The sequence below is a fragment of the Chiloscyllium plagiosum genome, chromosome 35 (genome assembly GCF_004010195.1).
Source record: "Chiloscyllium plagiosum isolate BGI_BamShark_2017 chromosome 35, ASM401019v2, whole genome shotgun sequence".
Classification (NCBI taxonomy): domain Eukaryota; kingdom Metazoa; phylum Chordata; class Chondrichthyes; order Orectolobiformes; family Hemiscylliidae; genus Chiloscyllium; species Chiloscyllium plagiosum.
The window spans coordinates 33007485-33027399 of record NC_057744.1 but is presented as its reverse complement, the minus strand read 5'-3'; the positions used below and the strand labels follow the sequence as shown (position 1 = coordinate 33027399).

Sequence of the window (19915 nt, the reverse complement as noted above, 5' to 3'; positions counted from 1 at the left end):
GACAGCAAACTAATGTTTCGAGTCTCAGATGACTCTTCATCATTTAGACTTGAAACGTTTGATTGCTCTCTCTCCAAGGATGCTGTCTGACTCACTGTGATCTCCAGCAACTGTTGTTGTCAATGGTAACAGACTAATTCTCATAGCTATGGAACGTATGGTAACGAGAACGTACTTAGTCCATCATTACTTTCAACAACTCCTTTGAATCTACAAATTTCTCATTCATACCAGGCAACTACGAACAATCAGGATCCAATACTATACCTTTCTTTTCAATATGTTTATCAATAATCTTTCTCAGCGTCCTCACTCTTTAATTCCCTCTCTTTTACAAAAAAACAACATTCAGCTGATCTAAACTAGTTTCCAATGGCCTGGCATCAGGCCTTAAGGCGAGTAAAGTTTTCTCTGAAACTTTTCTGTCTGCATGCAATGTATCAAATAGTCAAATAAAAGTAGAGTTAACTTTGGTACCTTCTCAAGCTGGGGGATTCATTATTTATTTAGGATTGTTACCAAAAGCTGATATAGATTATATCCTCTGACAACTTACAGCAAGGCCTTAGCATGAACAGCCTGTGTTAGTGTAGGCGATAATTTACAGTTTACTTGATCTGCCAACATTTTATGAGCAATTTTATCCCTTAAAGCATAGCTCCTTTCACACAGCCTGTTTTAAAAGTGATTTTTGCATCTGTATTCAAAACTCACCCTAATACATCCACACAAATCTGCAAGTTCAGTTTTAGCAAATGCTTTCTCCCCCATTAATGAGAAATGTTTCCAGTGGTCTAAGCCCAATCCCTCTTTCTTTTCCACAATTTATCTTTACTGGCAACTGTCTTAATCTGGTTGCCAAAGTTACAAAATGAAATGATTTTTCTTCTATATTCCACATCTTTATATCCATAACCACTACCTGTTGAAATGCCTTGCTAAGGCAAAGTGACACAGTGTCCTTCAATACTTCCTACAAATCTCACATCCATCAAGTATTTCTTTCATAAGTTTACTATATTCTTCATCCCTTATTCCTGCATCCTTTACTAAAATTTTTAACCTTTTGGAGGACAAATAAGCAAATTATCTATGTAGTTTTAACAAACTTTACATTTTGACTTCTACATTTCAACCTGCATGTCTTTATTTACTTTGACTTTTTGAATTATTAAAGGAACAAAACTATCCCAGCTACATAAAGAGCAAATTTGCAACTTTTCCAAACACAATCGCTTTGTCTTTTTCATATCCAATTTCATCTGTGCTTATTTCCAGTTGAAGATCTACTTAATAACTAGGGTATTTCCCTGGATATTATATCCACGGTAATGAAATGATTGACTCGGGCTATTTCAAAAGAAATGACTATCTTTTCAAAGATTTTAATGTATTATCATACCAAAAACATTCTCCACATTCCTATTTTACAGAGTCCAGGTAACATTTCACCTCATCTATTCCATCCATTGTAGCTGTGTAACCACTAGCATATTGAAAGATTCTGCCAGAACTATGTTCATTCCTGGCCTGAAAACCATTGTGGCCAGTACAATGCCCTCTCTTTGATCTTCATCTCCATCCCCAAATCCTCTAATATGTCATTTAGAACAGTTCATGCTCTCACACTTGAATCACACCTGAAACATCAATTGAATACACCCTGAGCAGTTCTTGAGTTAATTCCTTTATTGTAAATCTCAAAATGTCTTTGCTTCTTAAAACTGTCAAAGGCATTTTGATCATACATTTTTCAGAGAATACCATCTCTGAACAGGGTGATTGGAAGAATATGGGTGTGTTTGGAAAGGGAACATATGGTGTTCATTGGTGCCTATAAACCGTGTAGACAGAAGTGGGCACGGTCAGAGGCGACGGCCTGTGGCACTCACACTGAACAGTTAATCTGGAGATCCAGGTAATGCTCTGGGGACGGGGGACCATGATAGATGGTGGAATTTAAATTCAATAAAAATCTGGAATTAAGAGTCTAATAATGCCCATGAATCCATTACCGATGGTCAGAAAAAAACCATCTGGCTCAATAATGTTTTTGGGAAGGAAACTGCCATCCTTACTTGGTCTGGCCTACATGTGACTCCAGACCCACAGCAATGTGGTCGACTCATAACTGCCCTCTGGGCAATTAGAGATGGGCAATAAATGTTGGCCTAGCCAGTAATGCCCACATTCTGTTAGTGAATTTTGTAAAATCCATCGACCATTTGATTTAGTCTCCCCACTTGTTGCTCCAATGTTTGCTTTTTTTTGGACAAATTTATAAATCACACAACACCAGGTTACACTCCAATAGATATTTGAAAGCACTAGCTTTCGGAGCACTACTCCTTCATCAGGTGGTTGTGAGTACAAGATCATAAGATACAACATTTATCGCAAAAAATTATAGTGTCATGCCACCGAAATGATATATTGAACAAACCGGGATTGTTAAGCCTTTCATCTTTTAGAATGGGTTACAGGTTTCGGTTCATTAATATGTAAATCCCAAAACTTCAGGATTTGGAGATGCCGGTGTTGGACTGGGATGTACAAAGTTAAAAATCACACAACACCAGGTTATAGTCCAACAGGTTTAATTGGAAGCACGCTAGCTTTCGGAGCGACGCTCCTTCATCAGGTGACAATCACCTGATGAAGGAGCGTTGCTCCGAAAGCTAGTGTGCTTCCAATTAAACCTGTTGGACTATAACCTGGTGTTGTGTGATTTTTAACTCCAAAACTTCAGTGAAGTCACCTTCTCAAGATAATTTAAGGTTTTATAACAAAAGGTGACATCTCAGCTCAGACAATGAATTGAAGGTGTGAGGTTAGAGTCTGTCTGTATCCCAATCTTGAGTCAGACTGGTTCTACTTCCAAAGTGGAATTTACAAAATATTACACGTATTGACTGCCTGTTGGCTTTCCATTCCTGACTGCCTGCCTCTCTTCCAAAGATATATTTATGCCTGGATATCCTTGGAGAGGGTATATTTGATGTCCACTCGTACCCTCGCAATTACCAGAGATAGTGGGAACCAAGGGGCTGATGGGCAGTGTTACTAACTTCTTAACTGGGTGAATTGATAAATTGGTGATGGTCATCTAAAGTTTTAAAAAGAAAGGCTTGTTTTCTGATTTTCTTTGGAAAGGGAGAAACTACAATATGCGTTGAACAATAAAATGCAATTAAGCAGTTGCAGAAAACAGATTGACTCCTGCTCTGGTAAATGGTTTACTAGCAATTTAATATTATGCATATACACACACAATCCATGCTCCTGCACGCTCTTCACAGTATTATCCTTTACTTAATATTGTCTTTCCACATTCTCCCGATCAAAATGCATCACGTAATACTTCTGTACACTGAACTTCATCTGCCACCCATCTGCACAAGCTACCAATATCAATGTCCTCCTTAAAGTTTACAATTCTTCCAAGTTTTGTACATCTGCATATTTGGATTGCTCCCTGTACAACAATGTCTAGATCACTAATACATATGCAAAAAAATAAAAGACCTAGTGGGATATTCCACTTGATATCTTCCTCAAGATGAAAAGAATCCATTCACCATTGTTCTCAGGTTCTCAACATTGGGCCAATTTAATAATCATGTTGCTACTATTCTTTTTATTCCATGAGCTCTATCTTTGCTCAGAAGTCTTTTTGCTGCACGATATTGAACACCTTCTCACAATACCGCATCAACAATATCAACCACATTAGCTCTCTCTGCGAGCTCTTCTAAAGCTAGCAAAACATGGTTTCCCCTTTTAAAAATCAAAGCTGTCTCTCTTTAGTTAACCTCCATTTATACCAAATTGCTACTTGAACAAAATTAGCAAACTAGGATGTTGAATTGATTGAACTGTGGTCACTTACTTCATCCTTACAGAAAAAGTTAGGTTTATTTGAGTGATTTGTATCCTTTAATATTAAATAAGGAATGAGGCAAAGTCAAAATACTGCAGATGCTGAAAATCTGAAACAAACAGAGAAGTGCTGCAGAAACACAATGAGTCTGGCAACTTCTGTGGAGAAACATAGTTAACATGGAGTCTGGTATGAGTCTTCAGAACAGAAAGGTGTTTTGAAAACGTCTTCTTGTTAGTACTTTTGATGGAAGCAGAGAAGGAGAAAGACAGCAGATGGTTTGGAGTCTCCACAGAAAAGTCAAAAAAGTTATTCATAGTGAATAGATAGAGAAACAAAGAATGGGTTCTGGTGAATTTAATATAAATAGAATGATGAGGTAGAATATTGGCGTTTAACATAAGACATCTGGAATGAAAAGGCAGGAAGTAACGTTCCAATGAGTAGTCCCCCATTTAAAAACATAGAAGATAGGAGCATTTGAATCATTTAAAGATTCAAATGCTCCTGAGCAAAAAAAAAAGTCGCAGCAGCTTGCTCCACCACTCAATACGATATTGGCTGATCATCGAGTTCAATATCCACAATCCTGTCCTCCCCCCATATCCCCAATTCTACAGGCTCACCACTCGCTAGGTGACAAAATTTCTCCTCAGTTCAGTCTTAAAAGGTTTACCCCTTATCCTTAAGCTGTGAGCCCTGGCTCCAGACTCCCTCATCATCTGGAACATCCTTCCTGCATCTAAACCAAAACAACTGCAGATGTTGGAAATCAGAAACAAAAATAGAAATTGCTGGAAAATGTCAGCAAGTATGACATAATCTGTGGAAAGAAATCAGTTAACGTTTTGGGTCCAGTGACTCTTAAGAACTGTGAATGAAGATGACCCTATCTAGTGTCTGTTCAAGAAAGTGTACAAAACAATTGTTAGTTCTGTGGATACCCCAAGCAGACTTTATTGCTCTCAACACACTTCAGCTCATGCAAATCAATACATCGCCACTCCATTGAGCAGTCCAGCAACTGATAGTGGCAATCATGATTAGTGTATCACCCCAGATTTAGATCATAAGACATAGGAACAGAAATTAGGCCATTCAGCCCATCAAGTCTGCTCCGCTATTCAATCATGGCTGATAGGTTTCTCATCCCTATTATCCCACATTCTCCCTGTAACCCTTGATACTCAAGAAGTTATCTATCTCAAACTTTAATATACTCAGTGACCTAGCCTCCACAGCCTTCTGTGGCAATGAATTCCTGAACATTGAACCTCATCCACTGTCTAAATGCCCATTACACCAAATATCATAGAGTCATCAAGATGTACAGCACAGAAACAGACCCTTCGGTCCAACTCATCTACGTTGACCAGACATCCCAACCCAATCTAGTCCCACCTGCCAACACCTGACCCATATCCCTCCAAATCCTTCCTATTCAAATACCCATCCAAATGCCTTTTAAAATGTTGCAATTGTACCAGCCTCCCCATGTCCTCTGGCAGCTCATTCCATACACGTACCACCCTCTGAGCGAAAAAGTTGCCCCTTAGGTCTCTTTTATATCTTGCCCCTCTCACCCTAAACCTAAGCCCTCTAGTTCTGGACTCCCTGACCCAAGGGAAAACATTTTGTCTATTTATCCTATCTGTGCCCCTCACGATTTTATAAACCTCTATAAGGTCACCCCTCAGCCTCCGATGCCCCAGCTTATTCCACCTCTCCCTATAGCTCAAACCCTCCAACCCTGCCAACATCCTTGTAAATTATTTCTGAACCCTTTCAAGTTTCACAACACCTTTCCAATAGGAAGAAGACCAGAATTGCACGCAATATTCCAACAGTGGCCTAACCAGCCCTTTTGAAGTTTTCACTCTGTAGAGACTCTGTGAAAGTGAAAACAGGCCATTTGGCCCATTGAGTCCACACCAATCCTCCAAAAAGCATCCCACCCAGACTCACCCCCTTATTCTATCCCTGCAACATTTCATTTCCTATGACTAATTCAGGTAGCCTGCACAACCTTGGACACTCTGGGCAACTTAGCATGGCCAATTCACCAAACCCATACATTTTTGGAGGAAACTACAGCACCAAGACGAAACTCACACAGACATGAGGAAAACGTCTGTGTAGAATTTGTAGAGTCAATCAAGGCTGGAATTGTACTCAGGTCCCTGGCCCTGTGAGGCAGCAGTACTAACCAGTGAACCACCATGCTGTCCTTTCCTACTCAGTTTACAATGCTTCCAAGTTTTGTATCATCTGTATATTTTGAAACCGTCCTATACAACAACATTTGTATATATTCGGGAAAAAGTCCCCAACCTCCCCCGGGATCTTCCACTCCAAATCTTCCCCAGGATGAAAAGCAGAGCCATTTATTTGTTCCTTGCCACTCAGCCAAGAAAGTAAGGGGACAAAAACCCCATCTTTGTGGTCACACTTAATAAGCCCCCTCAGATGCAAATAATAAAGTCTCAATAAAAAATGAGAGACACCCACTCCCGAAATAAAACACCTGAAACCTTTTCTAACACTATGAGGTTTGTAATTATTCATAATACATTTTCTGTTTGTTATTGTTATGAAAGAAACAAAATCCATACATTATTGTGTTCCATCTTAGGAGCAGCTACCAATTCAAGTCTCACACACGATTCAGGAGTCACTTCACTAGGGAAAATGCCAGTGTTTTTCTCTTGGTTATCATTGATACTTTGCTGAAAATGTGTTGCTGGAAAAGCGCAGCAGGTCAGGCAGCATCCAGGGAACAGGAGAATCGACGTTTCGGGCATAAGGCCTTCTTCAGGCTTATGCCCGAAACGTCGATTCTCCTGTTCCCTGGATGCTGCCTGACCTGCTGCGCTTTTCCAGCAACACATTTTCAGCTCTGATCTCCAGCATCTGCAGACCTCACTTTCTCCTTATCATTGATACTTTATCTAATGCCAGGGAATACACTAATTTCTATCTGAGTAACAGTTACATTTACAATGCTTTGAAATGTCTGCTTCACACTTACAACTCTGCTTCAAGCAACTTCCAATTTCTTTCCTTTTATCTCACACCACACCCAGGCCTAATCCTTCAAGCACAGTATGCATTGACAGCAAACAAATTTACATATTAAAAAGTGAACATGACAGAACTTTTGCATAGCTGAAAATGTGTTGCTGGAAAAGCGCAGCAAGTCAGGCAGCATCCAAGGAACAGGAGGATCGACGTTTCGGGCATAAGCCCTTCTTCAGGAATGAGGAAAGTGTGTCCAGCAGGCTAAGATAAAAGGTAGGGAGGAGGGACTTGGGGGAGGGGCGTTGGAAATGCGATAGGTGGAAGGAGGTCAAGGTGAGGGTAATAGGCCGGGGTGGGGGCGGAGAGGTCAGGAAGAAGATTGCAGGTTAGGAAGGCGGTGCTGACTTCGAGGGATTTGACTGAGACAAGGTGGGGGGAGGGGAAATGAGGAAACTGGAGAAATCTGAGTTCATCCCTTGTGGTTGGAGGGTTTTGTATAGATGGGCTGTAAGGTGAGAGATCCCTACTTGCCTTTCAGAATAGAGGCACAGGTATACCAGCACCCACACAGCCAGGTACCCCAGCTGAACACTAAGCTGGCATTTCAGGCCTTTTCCCCTAGGAGGCTGCCTGGAATGGAATAATCTCAGCCAGCCACTTTGTCTAGACACGGGTAACCTATGGAATGCCAGGGCAGAAACCAGAGACCATGTTCAAATCTGGAACACACTGCTTGGAAATGAGGTGGAGGGAAGTTTAGCTGATGGCACTGGATGATTATTTAGAGAAACAATGTGCAGGATTCCAGGGAAAAAACAGGAGATTGGCACCAAGTCAAAACATTCAGAGAACCAGTGCAGACCTGATTGTTTCTGTGTTGAGGGAGCCCATTCGACAATTCTGGTTGGATTCTCCACCCAGTCAGGACCTTTTAGCAAGCTGCAGTCCATTTAGCAGATAAGACAACGCTCAGAAACGCTAGCGTATCTGGCCCATAACGTTTAAAATAAGGTTTCTCCTTCACCGTGGAACATGGTAAAAAATTTGCAAACCCCCTCTCCACTGAGGATGCCTGTGGATCCTTTACACTACCGGCCCAGCTCAATGACTTTAACCTGTAGTGCAGTAGCTATTTAATTTGAATCTTCAAATGATCCAAAATGCATTCGCTAAAAGCAAACGGGGAAGCCGAGAGCTCATAAATGGATTGGTCTCGTTTATCGGTGAGGAAGGGGGGGTTTCCTCTGACGGCCTACACGAACACTGGAAAGTGATGCTGTGTGGGGAAGCGTTTAAACACATGAACACAAGCGGCCATGAATCAGCCCCTGAGCTCGGCAAGAAAACTGTTCCGTTTCACTAACGGGCAGCTCTCAACTCGCAGAACACAACTAAAGGCAGAGGATTTTGTTTTAAAATGTATTATTCGGCAGTAGTGAACAAACAAGATAGTGGGAAGGAGGGGGCTCTTGTCTGGCAATTCAACCGATTTCAGTGAAAACAGTGACTCACCCAGCTCTGAGTGTTAAGTGCAGACCCTGCGTTCTCTCAACCGTTCCACTCCTCACTCGCGGCAACACATCGCCCCCACTCCGTCTCTCTGTCTCTCTCTCTCACACGCAAACACACACATAGACTGCAGTATCCCAGGAGACGGAGCTCAACAGCAAGGGCTAGATTTAACTCAGAGACCGAGGAGAAGTGAAGTCTGTACCCTCACTGCGAGCCTGAATCCTCCCAGCTCTCCACAAGAGAGTCATTTCTCCTCCCACCCACAGGACAGAGTAAGCTGCAACCAACCCGCCTTTTGTTGTTTCCCCCTTTCATTCACCCGCCCAGAGATACCAGGCATATTACACCAGAGATCTTAATCTAAAATAGAGCTTTATTATAAATAATAGTTTTCACCATGTCTTAACCGTATACATGCAGCAGCCTTATATACATCTCATATATCCACCTAATACATCATATTGCAACCTCTAAATATAGACAGCTATATATAGTATACCGATCGCTAAATATATATCCCGTTATCACTACCTCTTTCCAGAGAATTACAATGAACCCCGTGAAGCCGTTGGACGGGTTGCTAATGGATGGCGGTATACTAATGTGAGTCAGTTATACCATCAGATATCCTGAGGTTTTATGGAAAATGATATCAAGGAATTGGTCAGGCTGCTTCCCAGGGTAGGGATTCTGAAAGAGACTGGAGATCAGAGGACATATGTCCAAGTTAATGGGAGACTCACCAGCATTAGCCCAGAACTCCACAAACACCCGCCAGGGCATTTGTGACCTGACTGGGGGGTGGGGAGGGGACAGTCAGATCATGGGCCAGAAACATGCTCAGCAGAATCAACAAACAGTATCTAACAGATTTAGTACGCGAACTTGGGTCTCACAGATTCTGTTAGATGGTTTCTAATCAACTTATTCAGAGGTGTTATCATGCAGTTCTGAAGTAGGTGTGACTTCAACCTAAGGCCCGCAGCCCAAAGGTAGGGACATTACCACCTGTCACAAGAACCCTCATCACAAATCCTGTTACTGCCCGTCCTAATTGTTTCGCCTGAACGCGTTAATCTGAACAAAGGACGTTTACTCATGCCAGTTAAGGAGATGGATGTGAAACATTCAAATGAGGTACTTGTAGCTTGCTGAGTCAGAGTGAATGGGACTGGGAGTATTGTGCTGAGTTCTGTTGTTTCCACCAGTAACAGTACCTATCTGCATTTATTAGTCTTTAACTAGTAGTTAACTGCAGCTCCCCAGAGGAGCAATAATTCATACCAGAGATAACTTGAAGTAAGCCCAGTACCTGTCACTGGTTGTGAATTATTGGTGGCTGGTAACCTGGAGCAAAGAGCTGCATATTTATCTCAGTCCAGCTACTCACTCACTCACACATTCTGGTCTCACACTCTCAATTAGTTTCAGCAGTCCAGAGCAGGGCTAGAGAAGAGCGGGGAGGGATTCTCTGGTGGAGAGTGGAGCAGGAAGCCTGGCAAAGTTGGCGTTGAGCTAGAGCATGCCATCTTCAGCCCTTCTCTCCTCACTGTACAGCTCCTGAAATCCCTCAGTTCACTCCACCATTGCCCCCAAAACTCCTCTCCTCCAACCCTGTTTGGTTCTCCATAAGACCATGGGACCATAAGAAATAGAAGTAGGCCATTCATCCCCTCAGGCCTGCTCCACCATTATATGGCCTTGACACTTGATTCATTTTCTCTCCCTCCCAGCTCACACTCCCTCTCTCTCCCTTCTTCCTCCCCAGTCTCTCCTCTGCCCACCCTGTCTCTCTCCTCTCTGCTCATCCAATTACTCTCTCACCCCTCCCAAGTATCTCCAACCCTGCTCCAGTCCCTCTCTCCCCCACTCCCCTATCCCTTCTACCCTTGCCCTCTGACCTCAGTTCCACTGCCCATGTCCCTCTCTACCACTTGTGAAAAGTGTCTCTATCCCTCTCCCCACCAGACTCTCTCTACTGCCTGCTGCAGTCTTTTTTCCCCCTCCCTCATATCTTTCTGGTGAGCAGTGACTCATTACCAAGAGTAGACTTTTGCAAGCTCCAAGCTTTTGTCTGTCATTGTCCTGTCCATTTTGTGCTGTCACTATAGGCTTCTCATATCTGTGGCTAACACTTTGCTTCTACCTAAAGCAGATGCTTCAAATTGCATGGCTACACACAGGGGTTACACAGAAATCAAGCCAAAAAGGATCTCCCAAAATGAACAGCTACATATGTGACAAGGGCCAAGACTTAAACAAGGAACTATATGCATCAGGTGGAGTGTAATTTGTATAGTATGCATAATTTGTGGCTTCAATAAATATTATCCTTCAACAATTAAATTGCACATTTTCATGTATTTTGGGTATCTACACTGCTAGAGTATACACATTTTATAATGAATGATTGGCATTTTGTTTCACTTCTATCACATTCAAACTTGTGTAAGTGATCTACCATTGCAGTTTAAAATTCACATCAATGTTGTGGTTCTGTTCGCCGAGCTGGGAATTTGTGTTGCAGATGTTTCGTCCCCTGTCTAGGTGACATCCTCAGTGCTTGGGAGCCTCCTTTGAAGCACTTCTGTGATCTTTCCTCCAGCATTTGTAGTGGTTTGAATCTGCCGCTTCCGGTTGTCAGTTCCAGCTGTCCGCTGCAGTGGTCGGTATATTGGGTCCAGGTCGATGTGCTTATTGATTGAATCTATGGATGAGTGCCATGCCTCTAGGAATTCCCTGGCTGTTCTCTGTTTGGCTTGTCCTAAAATAGTAGTGTTGTCCCAGTCAAATTCATGTTGCTTGTAATCTGCGTGTGTGGCTACTAAGGATAGCTGGTCGTATCGTTTTGTGGCTAGTTTAAAGGGAGTTTGAAGAAAATGATTTTCACCTAGGTAACAGGAAGTCTGGTATGCAGTATCTGGGAGGGTAGTTGGTCGAGAGATTACTTTGGCGAGCACTTGAAATGGTATAACATTCAAGGCTATGGGCCTAGTACTGGGAGGTGAGACTAGAACAGGATTAGTATAGTTTTAGCAATACAGAGTTGATGGGCCAAAAGGCATCTTCTGTACTGTATGATTCTGTGAACAATACACCAATCGCGTACTTGTATTTGTGACATCACACTTCAGCTCTAACAGCTTGAAGGGGCTCTCTGCCCCACTTTTATCTTCTGCCGCCACTACTCATACAGCTCTGCTCTTTAAAACTGCTCCTCTGGCGTGCGCTTGACTGTTTCAGAAGCAGTTCATGTCCAAATGTCGCAGCACCTGGACAATGTCCAGGGTTAGGGTGACAAGCACCAAGTAACATTCATGTCACACAAATGCTAGGCAACGACTATATTGAACGAAACAAGAATTTAGCCATCGCCTCTGACATTCAATGATATTTCCATCAATGAATGATTGATTTGTTGTCACCTGTGTTTTACAGTGAAATATAAAAGTGAAAATATTTCATCTGGTGTCGTTTTGATAGTTTTAAGAATAGAAAATGAAAAGATATAGCTTAAAGAGGAATCAATCTGCACAATAGTTTTGAGCTGACTCAGAACCACCACTACTTTACCTGACCCAACTAATGTTTAAGTTGCCAATGCTCAGGTTTCATCTTTCGCCACTGGGTTGATTCACCTTTGCCACTGCCCGCACTGGGCACACCAACATTGGAGACTATCAATGCAGTCAATGTTGCCGTGGTGCTCTCTTGCCACCACTTCACTGCTGGGCCTACCTTGCTGACTCCACCTCAGGGCTCTTTCTTTCTGCACTGGGCTCACTCCAAACCAAATCAACCCCCGGCCCCACCCAATGATTCTTGCTGCCACTGTCACACATGTTGGAAGGCTATGCCTGCTCTCACCATGCCAAAGATGCTGATAAAGGCTTTTAAAGAAGAAAATAGATGAAAAAAAGCAGAAGGAGGAAACCAGAAACAAAAAGACAGGGGTCGGGACCCAGACCAGGAGCTCTAGCATAGTGCCTCTGCTCTGCTATCTTCGCCAATTGCCAGATAAATTCCCCACAATCAACATCTTGAGGGTCACCATTGAGAAGAATTTGAACTGCACTAGCCATATAAATACTGTAGCTAAAAGACACATTAGGAGCAAGGGCTTCCTTTGTTCTACAGAGCAGTGGAGGCAACAGCCTAGTGGTATTATTGCCGGACTGTTAATCTAGAGACCCAGGTAATATTCTGGGGGCCCTGTTCGAATCCTGCCATGGCAGGTGGTGTCATTTGAATTCAATAAAGTTAAAAGTCTAATGACAACCGCGAATCAATTGTCGATTGTCTGGAAAATACGTCTGGTTCACTAATGTCCTTCAGGGAAGGACATTAGTGAACCTACATGTAATTCCAGATCCATAGCAATATGGTTGATTCTTAATTGCCCTCAGGATAATCCAAGATAAGTAATACATGCTGCTCTCATCCCAATGCTGCCCTCATCTGTACTCTATGCTACTTTCTCCCCACCCCCACCCTCCTCTAGCTTATCTCTCCACGCTTCAGGCTCTCTGCCTTTATTGATGAAGGGCTTTTGCCCGAAACATCGATTTTGCTTCTCGTCGGATGCTGCCTGAATTGCTGTGCTCTTCCAGCACCACTAATCCAGAATTTATTGCCAATCCCTAATTGTCTTTGGTGGTTGTGAGCTGCCTTCTTGAACCACTGCAGTCCACGTGCTGTAGGTAGACCCATAAAGCCCTTAGAGAGGGAATTCCAAGATATTGGCTCAGCGGCACAGAGGAACCATGATATATTTCCAAATTAAGATGATAAGGTGGCTTGGAAGGGAACTTGCACATGGTGGTGTTCCCTTATATCAGGTGCCCTTATCCTTCCAAGTGGAAGTCATCATGGGTTTGGAACGTGTTGTCTAAGGATCTTTGGTGAATTTCTGTAGTACACATTGTTCTTACTGAGCTTCAATGGTGGAGAGTGCACATGGCGGTAGTATCAATCAAGCGAGCTGCTTTGGCCTGGATGGTGTCAAGTTTCTTGAGTGTTGTTGGAGCTGCAATCACCCAGACAAGGGGAGATTCCATCACACTGTACTTGTGTGTCATCTTGTGCATTTTAGATGGTGGACAGACTTTGGGGAATCAGGAAGTGAGGTACTGCCTGCAATATTCATCGTCTCTAATCCGTTCTTGTAATCAGTATTCATATGGCAAATCCAGTTCAATTTCTGGTCAGTGGTAATCCCCAAGATGTTGATAGTAAAGGATTCAGTGATGGCAACATCAAGAGCAATTGTCAGATCATCTCTTACTAAGAATGGTCATTACCTGGCATTTGTGAATGTGAATATAACTTGTCATTTTTCAATCCAACCAGAATATGGGAGGAAGTTGAGAGCAGAAGACAAAGAGGGAGAGGCATTCTAGGTAAAATGCCATTCTCACCAAGAATCTCCAGGAAGTGCTTTGCTTCCCCCTTACCCTTTCTGAGAGAAATATCTCAGTCTGACATGGTTACAATTCTGCAAGAAAATTAGATTATGATTCTTGAATGCACAGCGGGAGGAGGATGACCATACTGGCACCACCACTAGCCACAAAGATTGTCAATGCTCTCTACTTATGCCAACAAATCTTCCAGGTGGATGCCATTTCCCATTTTGCCCACCGCATCCTGTCACGATCCTCACTGTGCACTAAGAGGAGGATTTCATTGTTTTTCACCTTTTGCCAAAAACATATCAGATGAATAGCCATGTGGAATAGCCAAATTGCGAATATTGCAGGGAATCCTCACATATATGCCTCAGTGAACCCCACCTATCAAAGGGAAAGTGTACCACAACCAACAAAGCTCCCACTCTATGGAGGTAAAGGCTCAGGAACAGTAAAGGTACAGTGATAAAGTTCCAAGTCAGTGTGGCTGGGAAGGAATCTTACGAGGCACAGGCCTCATTTAAGTGGTGGTGACCAATAAAAGCACACAATGGGGCAAGATAACTTGAAAAAAATAAAGCCAGTTCAAAAGATAGAATTTCTGAAAAGATTAAAAGAAGGGAAATGAGTCACTTAGAGGAATAAGAACAAGCTGAAAGGTGATCTCTGTTACTGTTTTGTTCACCTCTGCAGTTAAAAGGCCCTGGATGAACATACCTCACTTATTATGAACATTATGTGCTGGAGTGCATGATTCTTTGACCTCAGCATTGGTGAGTGATATTGAAGTGTGTTCAGTAACAATAAATTCATTGACAAACTGCTAAGAAAGCGATTGAAGGAAGAGTGTCATTGAAGGGATACAGCTTCGTCAAACTGAGGAATTAAGCACCTCCTCACTGACCTCAATCCAATTCCTATTTGCATAAGTTCAACAGTTGCAATTCTCTGTGTATTTTTTGTAACTTTATTTTCCATTTAGGGGTGGTATGGTGGTTCAGTGGTTAGGGATCCGTTCAGTTCGACTCTTGATTGTGTAGAGTTTGCGATTCTCCCCGTGGGTTTCCTCCGGGTGCTCCGGTTTCCTCCCACGCACCAAAGATGTGCAGGTTAGGTGGATTGGCCGTGCCAAATTGCCCACAGTGTCCAGGGATATGCAAGATAGGTGGATTAGCCATGGGAAATGCAGGGTTACAGGAATGGAATGGATCTGAGTGGGATGCTCTTCAGAGGGTAGTTATGGGCTCAATGGGCAGAATGGCATATTTCCACACTGTAGGGATTCTATGATTTTGTGTATAATGAGGTTCATATAACCTATGATAGTATGACTGATCACAGGACTCTAACATTAGTAAGGGAGAATACACTATTCTAGAATGAGCATGTGAAGAGGGAGGTCTTAGACACTACACTGGAACACTTTATTTGTAAACCTACCACATACAGATGTTAATAAGGGAGTATTACATACATCAGGAGTCGAAGAACCTTACTTTGGAGTAAGCAGCCTCAGGGACAATATATGTACAGACACACACAATCTGAGATACTCCAGCGTCCAGCTAGTAACATTGGCTTAAAGCATAAAATAAAGCAACTTCAGTAATGTAACCACTTCCAGGCTTGTGCCGAGAGAAGTTGCTTTGACTTTGAACCACACCTCAACCTTCTACCCTCCATAACATTGAACTCACCCAGCTTTCTGCTGCCCTGTCTTAGCTCACACCAGATTCAGCTGTCATCCCTGTGCTCATTGATCTACATTTGCTCCTAAACACAGCAATCCTCAATTTAAAATTTTCATTCTTCGTTCCATATCCCTGCATCCTCTCAGCACTCAATTTCTATAATATCTAGGTAACACCATGATCTCTAAGCTGTCTATTTTCCTCCAATTCTGACCATTTGTGTATCCCATTTCAATTCCTCCACAATTGGTGTCCAACTGACTGACGTTTCCGTTCTAGAATTCCCTCCCTAAAACTCTCCACCACTCTCTCTTCTTTTAAGATGCTCCTTAAATCGTATTCCTTTTGCATTTGGTCACTTTTTCTATTATTTCCTTATGTGACTCTGGAAAGTTTTTGTATGATTGTCAGTAATACTTATCAAATTTTATTTGATATTCTGTAAATCAACTGAGAACATTTTACTATGTATTTGGAACTACAAGTTGTCACAGTCACTTCCTCATTCAAGACAGGTATGGGAGGGGAGGGCGTTGACAGAAGATATGACATGGTGAATTGGCCATGCTAAATTGCCCGTAGTGTTAGGTGCATAATGTAGGGGAATGGGTCTGGGTGGGTTGCTCTGTGGACTTGTTGGGCTGAAGGGCTGTTTTCACAGTATAGTGAATCTAATCTACCTCAAGATTAAATCTCTCTAACAGAACATCCTTAACTTGGAACAGCAAAAATAACTGAAATACTTGCAGGATATTGATGACTTCCTCAACTGGCAAATATATTTCTCAATTTTAAAAAATCTATTGTTCCCATACCTGGATTGTGTCTTTGCCTCACAGAACAGGTTTAGTTGTTCCTACACAGGGAATGACTGAAAACTGACTTACTGACAATAGTAGCGTCAAGGCAAACATATCTCATTACCATTGAACAGAAGAACATAGGACAGGATAAAAATGCAGCCAAAGTCAGGGAGAATTTAAACACTCTACAATTAACATAGAAATATAAAAGAAAAGAGTTGAGCCAATTTATCTCTTGAATTATTCCACTATTCAATAAGATCATGGCTGATCATCGAGTTTAATGCCCTAATCCCACCCTCCACCCATATCCTTTAATTCCTTTAGCCACAAGAGCTAGATTTACTTCTTACTTACAACAGCACAAGGACTCCAGCGGTTCAAGAAGGCAACTCATCACCAACTTCTCAAGGGCAACTCGAGATAGGCAATAAATGCTAGCTCTGCCAGTGACACCCATGTCCCACAAGTGAAGAAAAAAATAAGGATGTAGCAACGCAATTCGGGTAAGGGCAGTTCTGCATTTAGTTTTCGGAAATAACCAGGGCAGGGGAATGAGTAGGAGAACATTGTAGTGATAAGAATCAGAATTCAATTCAGCTTAGCGTGGTTAGGGAGAAGGGCAGAAACAGATCAAGAGGAAAATGATCAATTGGGAGAAGTCTAATTTTACTGAGCAAATTCAAGTTGGCAAAAAAATGCATTGGAAACCATTACTTGAAGGTAAATCAGTATCAGAGCAATGGGAGGTACTCAAGGAAAGGATGGAGAAAATTCAGAGTCTAATGCATTTCCACAAACAAAAAGAGTGGAATTCCCAAACATAGCAATGGGAGTAGGCCATTCAGCCCATCAAGATTGTTCTGTTATTCGGTTAGGTCATGGCTAATGCACTTTTCCAAAATATATTGATACCCGTGATCTTTAGCCTCAATGATTAAGATTCTCCAGCTGACGAGGGTAGGGAATTTCACCATGCACTCAAGAAAGAAATTCCTCTTCATCTCATGTTCCCTAGTTTCAGAGTTTAGACTTGCCAGCTGAGAATACAGTCTATCTGCATCCACCCAGTCAGACCCTTTAAGAATTTTGTAAGCTTCAACGTGATCAGCTCTCATTCATTGTAGAGAATACAAGATCCGCATCTTCAATCTCTCCTCATAAATAATCCCAGAATCCAAAGGATTAATCTAGTGAACATCTGTTTAACTTCTTGATTTGCAAGTATATTGTTCCATCGATAAAAAGTTTAAAAATGTGCACATTGCTCCAAGTGCAATCTCACCATGTTTCTATCTACAAAGGCAGCAAGACATCTTCACTTCTGTACTCAAACCCCCTTGTGGTAAAGGTCAACATACCACCTTCTATCCTTAATAGTTGGCTGCTGGCTTTCAGTAGCTGAAGGAAAACAAGGTCCCTTTGGACCCCAAAGATATGGTTCCTTAGATGATAAGGAGAGTAAGATAAGGCAAAAAGGAAGCTTTTGTTAGTTGCCAGTGGCTCCAGAGACAGGTGACAAATGCTGGCTTAGCTAGCAATGCCCACCTGCTGCAAGTAAATTTAAATAAAAACCTTAGAAAGCCTTGAGAAGTGTTAAAAGTAATGGGGTGAAATTCAAAATGGAGCGGCATGGTGGCTCAGTGGTTAGCACTGCTGCCTCACAGCACCAGGGACCTGGGTTCGATTCCAGCCTCGGGCAACTATCTGTGTGGAGTTTGCACATTCTCCCTATGTCTGCGTGGATTTCCTCCGGGTGCTCCGGTTTCCTCCCACAGGTCAGGTGAATTGGCCGTGCTAAATTGCCCAGAGTGTTAGGTGCATTAGTTAGGGGGAATGGGTCTGGGTGGGTTTCTCTCTGGAGGGTCGGTGTGGATTAGTTGGGCCGAAGGGCCTGTTTCCACTCTGTAGGGAATCTAATCTAATCAAAAAACAAGTCAAAGCAAATAAAGTGTTTGAGCAAAGATTGGCAACTAAAATCAATGAAAACCCAAAGATTTTTTGAAAATATATTACAAGGAAGAGCTGTTTCTTTTTCTCCCATCCCAGTTACTGTAAACTGTTGCCTTAAAACAGCAACCAAGAGCTCTGTAGTTAGATCACTAGCTGCCCTATGCCTCCTGCAAAGGAGGGAGAGAACATGGAGAAAGGAAATTGAAGAACAGCAAGTCCTGACAAGCCAAAAAGAACATCACATTAAATCCTGAGGTCTGGTGTGAGAAACAGTGTGTTGCTTCTCATCTACCCATGAAGCCAGTGTTTATTTGTTTGTTTGTCTGTCTATATGTGTGCATTGGTGGTGGGTGGTGGGGAGGTGTTTAAAAAAGGGGAGATAAATTAGTATAGCATAGATCAATTTTTCAACACTGTTTATTTGTGCTTAGAGTCTATTTGTAATAAAGAACAGTCATGGTAAAATAAAGGTGCCATAATCCCAGAGGACTGCTGTCTCATGTGAGATAGAGAGAGAGAGAGAAGTGTTAGCAGGTTTAATATGAGGTACTCCACATCTCAGGGAAGGGGTGAGCTTGAGAAAGCAGGACAGTTGCGGTGACTTCAGCCAGTATAGGAATAAACCCCAAGGTGTTAGTGTCACATTGTAAACAGCCATGCAGCCAATTGAGCTAAATGACACCCTTCCTTGTTCAGTACAAGAACTTGGTCAGTGGTTTCTGTTAACTTGACTCTAACAGACACATACATCAGGGACACTACATGCTTTGCTTTGCTTGGTGACTTTGGGAGTGGTGGATTTTGAGAATCAGTGCACTTTCCCATTTGTGTTATAAAAATGCAGAGGTCCATCTGTCAGCATATAATGCTCTCAAGGCCTACAGAAACAAGAAACGTCAAATCCTGTTGGATCGTTGGGTTGAAAGACAATAAACTAATTTTGTAGAATGTCTCTTCACCAGAAATTTCAATAAGCACCAAGATCTTACTTGGCTAGACTCCTTCCCCATTAGTTCCTACCCACTCACCTGGAGTCTCACTGCCTCACAGTCCTTGAGACGGCTGGAGTGAATGAAGCTATTGTTATTAATTGTCATTCATTATTAATTATCATTACCTCAACCTCAGCTGAAGGACCACCAATTCAATGGAAGAGAAACCTCAGTCTACCTGAAACTTGCTGGTTTTCCACTGCAGCGATATCCATGACTGGGTGTTGCAGTTTGGGACATTCCAAGGACCATAACTTTTTGCTGAGCAATACAGAGGAACCTCGATTATCTAAACAAGTTGGGTGGGCACTATTTCATTCAGAAAATTGATTATTCGATTAATTGAGTCGATCCCTTTCCTCTGGGGCTCGGACTGTTCTGTTAAGTTCACTCCTCATTCAGGAGACAAGGCAGCAGCACACCGCGTGCAAGACCCCACCATCCAGCCTGCCTCCCGCCCCCACCTCACAATCCCATCCAACACCGCCCCTTACCTGCTCCCACCCTACAACCCCGTCCAACACCGCCCCCTTTTCTGCCTCCATCTCACAACCTCATCCAACACCACCCCTTACCCGCTCCCACCCTACAACCCCGTCCGACACCACCCCTTACCTGTGACCACCCTACAACCCCATCCAACACCACCCCTTACCCG

General features: G+C 42.6%; 1 protein-coding gene and 1 long non-coding RNA gene across 7 annotated transcripts in view; one reads left to right on the top strand and one right to left on the bottom strand.

The window, feature by feature from the left end:
- The window catches only part of st3gal4 (ST3 beta-galactoside alpha-2,3-sialyltransferase 4), a 131589-nt gene extending 122973 nt beyond the window's left edge, over positions 1–8616 (bottom strand). The window contains exon 1 of one of the 2 annotated variants that reach the window (XM_043676905.1): positions 8411–8616. The gene's annotated coding sequence lies outside the window, so the exon portion shown is untranslated. The remainder of the gene's footprint in view (positions 1–8410) is intronic. The other variant, XM_043676906.1, reaches the window with a different exon arrangement.
- The window catches only part of LOC122540748, a 14893-nt gene continuing 2108 nt past the window's right edge, over positions 7131–19915 (top strand). Inside the window, exons 1-3 of one of the 5 annotated variants that reach the window (XR_006309403.1) lie at positions 7135–7171; positions 10566–10689; positions 14512–14591. This is a non-coding gene — a long non-coding RNA (uncharacterized LOC122540748). Of the gene's footprint in view, positions 7172–8753; positions 9548–10565; positions 10690–14511; positions 14592–19915 lie in introns of those variants that run through there. The other 4 variants (XR_006309399.1, XR_006309401.1, XR_006309402.1 and 1 more) reach the window with 4 other exon arrangements.